A 6,862-nucleotide genomic window follows, 5' to 3' on the forward strand; every position below is an offset into this window, starting at 1 on the left:
AGAAAATACTATTTATGTCACACTTTTGGTCAAGCTGTAAAGGTGAGTGATGAATCAAGAGCAACTTGACAACAATTTTGGGAAGCCTATAACATCTACAAGGCCATAAAAAACAGTGACTTTTCCTGGTGTGAGTTTACAATTGCTACAATGAATGGGGTTTGGAAGAACCTGTATCTGCAGTTTTTTCATAATTTTCATGGATTTGAGGACGTGGATGAGGACTCCAAAGATATCATCAGCAACTTCCTGATCCTCAGTGAGTAGCTGGAGCTAGATCTGGAAGAGGACCACTTTCTGGGACTCTTTGCTGTGCAACACAAGGAGCTTAGTAATGAAGACCTGATGGAACCGGAGGCCCAGAGAAAGGATGAAGAGAGGCAAGAGGAAGAAGTAACTGAAGAACTAAAGAGATTCACGATGCAGGAAATGGCAAGGGGGTCTTCTTTATGCGAGGAGGCAATGTCAGTGTTTGAGACAGATGACCCGAATGTAGCTTGTAGCAATCCAGTGCTACCATGTCACATGATGAGAAAAAAAGACCTACTACACAGACATCACTGGATCATTTTTTTAATGGGTAAATAAAATTAAATCCAGCAATATACCAGAGGCTGTGCCATCAACATCAAGCACAAGCGAAACTGCATCTTGCCCTCCGCCTCCTATGGCTGCCATTTCTTCCTCCTCACCATCTCCCACTTCCTCTTCCTCGGCCAGTCAGTAACTCTTCTTGCCTGTTCACCTGATGCCAGCCCCTGTACGCCAGCTGTTTGTACTGTACTATACCGTACTATGGTACTTTTCAAGGTGCTGTACTATAAGATTAAAATGTTTTTGTGTGTTTGTTGGTTTCTTATGCATTATTTGTATAAAAAAGTATTATAAACCTATTATAATACAGTACTATACAGCTAACTGTGTTCATTGGGTACCTAGGCTAACTTTGTTGGACTTATAAACAAACTGGACTTACAAATATGATCTCAGTGAAACTCATTTGTATGGAGTGGACTTACTGTGTTTAACAGCCAAAGCAGTGAGGGCTTTCAAAGTATGTATGTGGGTTCCCCAGTGGCTCAGCAGTAAAGACTATGCCTGCAATGCAGGAGATTCAGGAGACATGGGTTCGATCCCTGGGTCAGGCAGATCCCCTGGAGGAGGAAATGGCCACCCACTCCAGTATTCTTGCCTGGAAAATTCCAAGGACAGAGGGGCCCTGTGGACTACAGTCCATAGGATCACAAAGAGTCAGACACGACTGAGGAACTGCACACAGCACATGTAGGAAGACAAGTGTGCCTTGAAGAAGGAAGTGGTTAAGGGACTTAAGGGGCTAGACAACAGCATTCCACTTGAAGTGGTAAAGTACCTCAGTACTTTATTGGGCCTCAGAAGGGCCCAATAGCCCAAAGGAAGGCCGGAAAGACAAAACAAAGACAACAAAACATAAAACGGTAGAACTGAGTCCAAACATACCAATAATTACATAAAATGAAAGTGGCCTAAAAGCATCAATTAAAAGACAGAGGATAAAGTTGGAGCACTCATCCCACCAGGTTTTAAGACTTACCTATAAAGCTGCTATGGATAAGATAGTGTGGTATTGGTGACAGAAACAAGCAGATCAATCGACCGGACAGAGCCAGAGTCTGCAAAATACAACCCAAAGAGAAAAGCTGCCCTGAGAACTGTTTTGTATGAACTGTGAGCTAAGAATAGTTTTTATATTTTTTAATTAATCACTTTTTACTGGAGTATAGTTTCTTTACAATGGTGGGTTCGTTTCTGCTGCACAGCGAAATGAATCAGTCATACATACACAAGTATCTCCTCCGTTTTTGGACTTCCTTCCCATTCAAGTCACCACAGGGCATTGGGTAGAGTTCCCTGTGCTATACAGTAGGTTCTCATTAGATATCTGTTTTATACATATCATCAACAGTGTATATATGTCAACCCCAATCTCCCAATTCCTCCCACCCATACTTTTTCCCCTTGGTATCCATATATTTGTTCTCATATCTGTGTCTCTAATCCTGCTTTGCAAAGAAGTCCATCTGTATCATTTTTCTAGATTCCACATATATGCATTAATATTTGATTATTTGTTTTTCTCTTTCTATCTTACTACTCTCTGTATGGCAGTCTCTAGGTCCTTCCACATCTCTATAAATGACCCAATTTCATTCCTTTTTATGGTTGACTAGTATTCCATTGTATATATGTACCATATTTTCTTTATCCATTCATCTGTCGATGGACATTTGGTTGCCTCCATGTCCCAGCTATTGTACATAGTGCTGCTATGAACGCTGGGGTGCATGCATCTTTCTGAATTACAGTTTTATCCAGATATAAGCCCAGGAGTGGAACTGCTGAATCATATGGTATAACTCTATTTTTAGTTTTTTAAGGAACTTCCATACTGCTTTCCATGGTGGCTGTATCAATTTGTATTCCCACCAACAGTGGAAGAGGGTACCCTTCACCACCATAATCACCAACAGTGTGAGAGGGTACCCTTCGCCACCGTAATCACCAACAGTGTGAGAAGGTACCCTTCACCACCGTAATCAAGACAGTATAGTACTGGCACAGGTTTTACATTTTTAAAGGGTTGGGTTTATTTAAGGATACGAGACAGACACTATATGGCCAACAAATCATAAAATATTTACCATGCGGCCCTTCACAGAAAATATGCAGCCAATCCCTGGAACAGAGGGTACAGAAATAAACCCACACAAATAGGATCAATTGATTTTTAACAAAGAAGTAAAGACAATTCAATGGAGAAATTGTCATCTTTTCAACCAGTGTTATTGAAACTACTGAATATCCATAGACCAAAAAAAATAAATAAAAAACCTTCATCTAAACCTCATTAAAAATTACCTCAAAATACAGTATATAAATACAAAATTCAAAAATCATAAAGCTTTTAGGAAAAAAATCTTTGACACCTGAGTTTAGGCAAAGAATTCTTATACACACGATCAAAAACATGACCCATAAAAGAGAAAACTGAGGAACTGGGCATTATCAACATGAGAAATGTGTTTCAGCAAGAGATGCCGTTAAGAGAACGAAAGACAAGCCACAGATTCGGGGAAAATGTTTGTTTCTTCTTTTTTCTGTCACATCCTAAGAGCACCAGAAACACTACAGCGGCAAGGGCATGTGCGCTAAGACGTGCATGGTGAAAACCTGGTCCAGCTTGGCAGGTTGTGCAAGGCCACACCAAGAACCCAGGCATCTGGCGATCAGGGGCGACCAGGGAGGGATGATGTTAGAAACGGACGATGGTGGGGCACCCAAGGACTACTTAGGAGGTGAAATCCAGAGGACTTGGGGGAGGGTTCCATATGAGTAGTGACAGATGGAGGCATTAGAAGCTGTCCCAGTTACTGACCCCCCTGCCCTGACAGATGAAGGATTGTGTGAGGGCCAGTGTGATGGGTGGAGACAGTGTGGGCAGGGCAGAGTGGGGGCACTAGGAGTTCAGATTTGCACATGTTGAGTAAGTGTGCTTTGCACACATCCCAGAGAGAGCCCTAAGAGGTGTTAGGATGGATGAGTCTGGAACTCAGAGGAAAGTAGGGGCAGTGATGCTGGCTTGTGAGTCAATCACATGTAGGAGGCTGAGGTTACCTAGGGTAACATGGAGCCTCAGGGGGTAGGGAGCCGGGAAGGGAGTCTTATGAAACCCCAGCAATCAAGGGTCAGAACCAAGAGGCTGTGGCTGCCAGAGAGTCTAGAAGGGACAGCAAGAGATGGTGAAGAACCAGAGCTGGCAGGTTTGGGGAGGGTTCCCCAGGACACAGGCTGGGAAGGAACCTCTCCAGGAAGGGGCATGGCAACCGTGGCCAGTGCCCCTGATTGCCACTAGACTGGGCAGCCTTGCGGTCACCCCTGGCTGTTGCATTTCTCTCATATCCTGAAATCCTTTTGGCTCTAACTTCAGAGAATATCCAGAATCTGTTCACTTCTCACCGTGATGCCCCAGGACCCCATGAGGTACTGGACTCCCCTAGTACCCAGGCAGTTGTGAGACACTCGGCAGTGCAACTCCACCGTGGGGGAATGTTTCACCGTGAAATGACTGGATCGGGGCTCTCCCTGCGCCCGCTGGAAGAGCTGGTTGACCAGCACTCCACTGCTGTAGCCTCACGTTATTCCAAGCTTCCTTGCTGGTCCACCTGCTCCCACCCTTGTCTCCTATGGCCTAGTCTCATCCTCCAGTTGGATCATTCTTCGAGATCATGTCACTTCTCCCAAGCACTGACCCTAAGCCCCTCATCCACCCCACCCATGCGCTACAACCCACAAGGCTCTCCGGGATCTCACTGTCTCCCCTACCCCAATCACTCTCCTTCTCCTACCCTGGCCTCCTTGCTGCCCATGTACACTCCCAACACACTCTGCCTTGGGGGCTTTCCACTTGCTGTTCCAGCTGCCAGGAATGTCCTTCCCCTGATACATGCAGAACTCACACTTTCAGGTCTTTGCTGCCCTGACCATCCTATTTAAAAGTATACACTCCCTCCACCCCTACATTCCTGTTGCATTTTTTCCCTGCAACACAAATGAGCATCAAGCTCAAGGTATAACTTACACTTGCTGAGTGACTTCACTGGCTCCAGGAGCAGGAGCTGTGTGGATGTGTGAGCCGGGCAAGAAGAGGGAGATGAGAAGGTGGGGAGAGAAGGAAGTGATGGGAGACAACTCTTTCAAGAAGGGTGCCAGCTAGGGGCTTCCCTGGCAATTCAATGTTTAAGACTCTGCACTTCTAAGGCAGGGGTCCTGGGTTTGAGCCCTGGTCCGAGAACTAAGATCCCATGTGCTGCACAGGGCAGCCTAAAAATATAAATTAATTAAAATAAAATTAAAACAAAAAAGAAAGGTGCCAGCTAAAGGGAAAGGGAAAGAGATAGTAAGAACTGGAGAGGGTCTGTATGTGACTTTTTATGAGAGATTTAAGTGTGTTGGAGAGCTGCTGAGAGGGACCCAGCTGAAGGGAGAGGCTGCTAGACAAGAGGGAGGGGAACCAACAAGAGCACACGGTGGGAATGAAACCCTGGTGGCTGCCGGGAGGGAGAACTGGCCGCAGATAGCAGGATCAAGAGGGAAGGAAACAGGAGAGAGCAGATGGAGGTGGACATGGAGGCTTGGCCCTGGGAAGAGAAAGGAGCTCCTATTCTTCCTCTTGGGCTTCCCTAGTGGCTCACAGTAAAAAATCCACCTGCAACGCAGGAGACCAGGGTTTGATCCTGGGTCGGGAAGATCCCCTGGAGAAGGAAATGGCAACCCTCTCTAGTATTCTTGCCTGGAGAATCCCCATGGACAGAGGAGCCTGGTGGGCAACAGTCTACGGGGTCGCAAAGAGTCGGACATGATTAAAGTGACGTATCACAGCCCGGCATTCTTCCCCTTGATGCAGGAGTTGAGGTGGTCTGCTGGGAGACCAGTGGTCACAGGCTTAAGAACCAAGGAGAAGGTTTGGGATCGTTAGCCACTGGAGAGTGAGTTGAGGAGAATCACCAATTGATGGAACCACCTGCTCTGGGTAGGGGGTCTTGTTCTAGCAGGGCTGTGGTGCTCAGGGGTCTCAAGAGAGCAAGCTGTGGTCACCCACACTGGCATAGCTGGTAAGCTCTAATGATGAGGTGAGTGGGGGGCAGGGCTGTGTGGCAGCAGCAAGCACTATGGAAATGTGCCCCTAGCCACACATCATGGGCCGTTGTGGCCAAAGAGCCAAAAGTGTCACTTCCCTCCTACTTGGGCATTTGGATTCCAGTGCCAAATTGGGGTTTGGGGACAGAGCCTTGTTCAGGGAACTGTCTCTCTCCTTGGAAGAAATTGCCCTGGGGCCGGGAGGAATGATGTCTAAATGCGACACTTTACAAGGTGGCGGGGAGAGGGGGTACCCATTAGGCCCGCTGCCATGGTCCCTGCAATGCAGCCAGCTGCCTGAGTGCAAGGTAATCCCCCCTGTCTTTTATGGCCTCAGCTCGGTGGGAGTGACACCGGGCCCTGCTTTACGAGCTGCCAGCGTGGCTTCTACGAGCAGACCCGCTGTCAATAAAGGCTGTGTTTTATATTACGGGCAGGACGATTTATGGGCCGCCCAGCACTCGGCAGACAGCCATTTGGCCAGGGAAGAGAATGACCTAACAATTTAGATATTTGAAAACCAGAAAACAGGGTGTGTGTGTGTGTGTGTGTGTGTGTGAGTGTGTGTGGCACGTGGAGCTACGTCTGTGTCTGCTGACTTACCAGGTATTGGAAAACAGGAACAGCGTCATGGAAGATGTTGGCTATAAAAATGAAATGAAATGACACATTTCCCCCTGGATGGGGCCTTTGCATCACACACTGACCATGAGGTTCTGGGGGAGAGAGGCAGGTAACCAGATGGTGGTGGCCCGTATGCTCAGTCATGTCCAACTCTTACGACCGCATGGACTGGAGGCTCTTCTGTCTGTGGGATCATTCAGGCAAGAATACTGGAGTGGATTGCCATTCCCTACTCCAGGGGATCTTCCCGACCCAGGGATCAAACCCACATCTCTTGTGTCTTCTGCATTGGCAGGCAGATTCTTTACCAACTGTGCCACCTGGGAAGCCCCAGCCAGTAGGTGGTTGGTTCCTGCCAAATCCACTGACTTTCAGCATGGCACATGAGAAAGTCTCCATGGGAGCATTTGCCCTATTTTATTGAAATATCTGAATGGATATCTGAATAGATCCGTCTTCCCAAAAGACTGCAAGCTCCTCTAAAGCAAGCCCGAGTCTCATTAGACTTTGCCTTTGCCTTTTGGTTTTTTCAGCTGTTTCTGGCCTGGAGCAGGGATTCAGT

This window comes from Budorcas taxicolor, chromosome 2 (genome assembly GCF_023091745.1).
Source record: "Budorcas taxicolor isolate Tak-1 chromosome 2, Takin1.1, whole genome shotgun sequence".
NCBI lineage: Eukaryota > Metazoa > Chordata > Mammalia > Artiodactyla > Bovidae > Budorcas > Budorcas taxicolor.